The sequence below is a fragment of the Saimiri boliviensis genome, chromosome 9 (assembly GCF_048565385.1).
Source record: "Saimiri boliviensis isolate mSaiBol1 chromosome 9, mSaiBol1.pri, whole genome shotgun sequence".
In the NCBI taxonomy this organism is placed as follows: domain Eukaryota; kingdom Metazoa; phylum Chordata; class Mammalia; order Primates; family Cebidae; genus Saimiri; species Saimiri boliviensis.
Genome location: NC_133457.1, coordinates 35,687,269 through 35,691,699, shown reverse-complemented (window position 1 = coordinate 35,691,699; position 4,431 = coordinate 35,687,269). Strand labels below are relative to the sequence as shown.

Below are 4,431 nucleotides of genomic sequence, written 5' to 3'. Positions count from 1 at the left end.
TTAGTTTTATATTTGTGGACAGATTGTTTTAGAACAAGTAGAACACATTTGAGAACTAAGTCTCAGTTTATAATTTATAATATTTTGATACATCTACAAGGGGAACCTTGCCACTAAATGGAACTTCTCTATATTCAGAAGCACTTCAAGCTTTTCTTCCTAGGATTTAGAAATTTATAATGTGATATATCAGCATTTCCTAATTTTAAAATTTCCCTAGTATATGTAACCATCAGCAGGTGGTATCTACTGAATAGAGAGGGAAGGTTTTGAAAATTAAACACTGTCTAATTTTCTGCAAAGTTTTTATTTATGAATTAACAGTATTTCCATATGTCCATTATTCCCAGGGCAAATATGGAAGTTTGATCATATATTAATAGTAATAAAGCGATTCTCTTTAAGAGATTGAAACCATCATTTTTAGCAAACTGACACAAGAACAGAAAACCAAAAACTGCATGTTCTCACTCATAAGTGGGTGTTGAACAATGAGAACACATGGACACAGGGAGGGGAAAATTACACACTGGGGCCTGTCTAGAGGTGGGGGTGTTAGGGGAGGGATAGCAGGGGGTGGGGAGATTGGGGAGGGCTAACATTAGGAGAAATATCTAATGTAGATGATGGGGAAATGGATGCAGCAAACCACCATGGCACGTGTATACCTATGTAACAAACCTACACGTTCTGCACATGTACCCCAGAACTTAAAGTAGAATAATAAAAAAAGCAAACAAACAAACAAACAAAAACCCCCAAAAGTCAGAGCTTCCACAGCATCACAACAGCTTTGCAGATGTCCACATCACGATAGCTGAAATAGCAAAGCCTAGGAAAGGTTAAAGCTGCAAGTGCCAAAAGCCCTGCCTTGGCAACTTTCTGGGAGGCATCCCCATGAAAACAATCAGTAACAACTTGTCCAAAGCCCCAGTGACCATGAAGAGTGAGGGTTGCAGCCAGGGAGTAGCCCATTGCAGAGCAAGGATTCAAATAAGTAGCCAGAAGCAGACCCAGGAGCAAAACACTAGTCCAGTGGAGAGATGGAGCTTTGGAACCAGAATGGTGGCTCAGTGTCAAGTGAGTGTGCTGCACTCCACACCATTCTTAGGTAGTTCAGTCCTGAAGAAATGCTGAGATCTGAGCAGGTCTGACTACTGGGGTTCACAGCAACAAAGCCAGGCCTCCTTGAGCACTGTAAAGGGCACTCAGCTTCCTGAGAACTGTCATCTTTTTTCTGAGGGCTCAAGATCATCCACCAACCCACTCTCTTTTTTTCTTAATTAATCTGGCTAATGGCCTTTTTTATTAACTTTTTCAAAAACAAACAAACAAACAAACAAAAAAAAACAAAACTCCTGGATTTATTGATCTTTTGAATAGTTTTTTTGTGTGTCTATTTCCTTCAGTTCTGCTCTAAGTTTTGTTGTTTTTTGTTTTATGCTATCTTTGGGTTTGATTTGTTTTTGATTCTCTAATTCTTTCAATTGTTAAGTTAGATTATTAATTAGAGATATTTCTAACTTTTTGATGTGGGCATTTTAGCGCTATGAATTTCCCTCTTAACATTGGCTTAGCTGTGTCCTAGAGATTCTGGTATATTGTATGTTTGTTCTCATTATTTTCAAAGAACATCTTGATTTCTGTCTCAATTTCATTATCTACCCAAATGTCATTCAGGGGCATGTTGTTTAATTTGCATGTAATTGTATGGTTGTGAGTGATTTTAATTGTGTTGACTTCTATTTTTATTGTGCTATGATCTGAGAGTGTGTTTGGTATGATTTTGGTTCTTTCATATTTGTTCAAGGTCATTTTATGCATAATTATGTGGTCAATTTTGGAGTGTTATGTGGCAATGAGAGAAATATATATCCTGTTGGTTTTCGTGGAGACTTCTCCAGAGGTCTATCAGATGCATTTGGTCCAATTCTGAGTTTAGGTCCTGAATATCTGTTAATTTTCTGTCTTGATGATCTGTCTAATATTGTCAGTGGAGTAGTGGAGTCTTCCACTATTATTATTTGGGAATCGATGTCCCTTTGTAGAACTTTATGAATCTTGGTGCTCCTGTGTTGGATGCACATATATTTAGAATAGCTAGATCATCATCGTCATCTCCATCATCAACATCATCTCCTCCTCCTCCTCCTCCCTTTTTCTTCTTCTTCTTCCTCTTCCTTCTTCTTCCTCTTCATCTTTTCTTCTTCTCCTTCTCCTTCTTCTTCTCCTCCTCCTCCTCCTCCTCCTCCTCCTTCCTTTTCCTCTTCCTCCTTCTTCTTCCTTTTCCTCTTCCTCCTCTTCTTCCTCTTCTCCTTCTCTTTATTCTTCTTTTGAGACAGAGTCTTGCTCTGTCACCAGGCTGGAGTGCAGTGGCATGATCTTGGTTCACTGCAACCTCTGCCTCCCAGGTTTGAGCAATTCTCCTGCCTCAACCTCAGCCTCCTGAGTAGCTGGGGTTACAGGCACACACCACCACACCTAGCTAATTTTTGTATTTTTAGTAGAGATGAGGTTTCATTATGTTGGTCAGAATGGTCTTGATCTCTTGACCTTGTGATCTGCCTGCCTCTGCCTCCCAAAGTGCTGGGATTACAGGCATGAGCCACTGTGCCTGGCCAGGTCTTCTTTTTGAATTGAACTCTTTGGCATTATGTAATGCCTGCCCTTTTCTTTTTTCTTTTTTCTTTTTTTTTTTAACTTTGTTGGTTTGAAACCTGTTTTTGAGTGAAATTAGGATTGCAACACCTGCTTTTTTCTGTTTTCTATTTGCTTAGTAGATTTTTCTCCATCTTTTTATTTTGAGTCTATGTGACATGGATTGCATTGGGTCTTGGTTTTTTTAATCCAGATTGCTACTCTGTGCCTGTTAAGTTGGGGCATTTAGCTCATTTACATTTAAGATTAGTATTAATATTTGGATTTGATCCTGTCATTTTGCTGTTAGCTGGCTGTTAGGTTGGCTTTGTGCGGTTGCTTTACAGTGACACTGGTCTATGTGTTTAAGTGTGTGTTTGTATCATTAATAGCAGGTAGTGGTCTTTCTTTTCATATTTATTGCTCCTTTTAAGATCTCTTATAAGGCAGGTCTGCTGGTAACAAAGTCCTTCAACATTTGCTTTTCTGAAAAAGATCTTATTTCTCCTTCACTTAGGAAGCTTAGTTTGGCTGGATATTAAATTTTTGATTGAAATTTTTTTTCTTTAAGAATGTTGAATATAATCCCCCAATCTCTTCTGGCTTGTAGGGTTTCAGCTGAGTGGTCTGCTCTTAGCCTGATAGAAATTCCTTTGTAGGTGACCTACCCTTTCTCTCTAGCTGCCTTTAATGTTCTTTCTTTCATTTTGGCCTTGGAAAATCTGATGATTATGTGTCTTGGGGTTGACCTTCTTATGTAGAATCTTGCAAGAGTTTGCTGTATTTTCCGAATTTGACTTTTGCCCCCCCCAGCAATATTGGGGAACTTTTCATGGACTATATCCTGAAATATATTTTCCAAGTTGTTTGTTTTCTCCTTCTCCCTTTCAGGGATGCCAGTGATTCATAGATTTGACCTCTTTACCTAGTTCCATAGTTCTCAGAAGTTTTGTTCATTCCTTTTTATTTCTTTTATTTAGTTTGGTCTGAGTGCCTTATTTCAGAGAACCAGTCTCAAGTTCTGATATTTTTTCTCCAGTTTGGTTTGTCCTGCTGTTAATACTTGATTGCATTGTGAAATTATTGTATTGTGTTATTCAGCTCTGTTGGCCCATTAGGTTCTCTTTTGTACCAAGTATTTCATCCTTCAGCTCCTATATCACTTTATTGTGATTCATATTTTTCTTGGATTGGGTTTTGCCATCGTCTTGAATCTCAGTAATCTTTGTCTCCATCCACAGTCTCAATTCTTTTTCTGTCATTCCAGCCAGTTTAGTCTGGTTAAGAATTTTTGTTAGAGAATTGGTGTAGTTATTTGGAGGACATATGACCTTCTGGCCATTTCAGTTACCAGAGTTCTTCTGTTGGTTCTTTCTCATCTATGTCTGTGGATGTTCCTTTAACTGCAGTGTAGATTGAGTACAGTCAATAGACTTTTTTTCTGGATGTTTTAACTGGGCTAAAACTTGGCATAGAGTTTTATTTGAAGCTGACTTCTTGTCTCTGGTTGTAGATGAGGATATGTTAGTGAGGTATTTTTGGTGTTGAAGCTTTGGGTTGTGATCCAGCAGGTAACACTTAAGGTATTGGCCAATGGGTAGGCTCTTGTTTGGTTGTGTAGCTTCCATATGTTTCCTCATAGTTGCAGGTATGTTCCTTCTCAGTGCTCTGAAAGTGTGGCTTCCTCTCCCCCTTGAATGCTGGCTGTAGTTCATGACTTGGTACTCTTGGGCTACCCACTGCAGCTCTGGGGTTATCTCAATGCTTATGTTCTTTCCCTAGCTTGGCAGCAGC

The 4,431-nt window shown here is 38.8% G+C and overlaps 1 pseudogene; it reads right to left on the bottom strand.

The window, feature by feature from the left end:
• Positions 1 to 765: 765 nt before the first annotated feature.
• Positions 766 to 1,230, bottom strand: LOC101035339 (succinate dehydrogenase [ubiquinone] cytochrome b small subunit, mitochondrial pseudogene; annotated as a pseudogene).
• Positions 1,231 to 4,431: the final 3,201 nt, after the last annotated feature.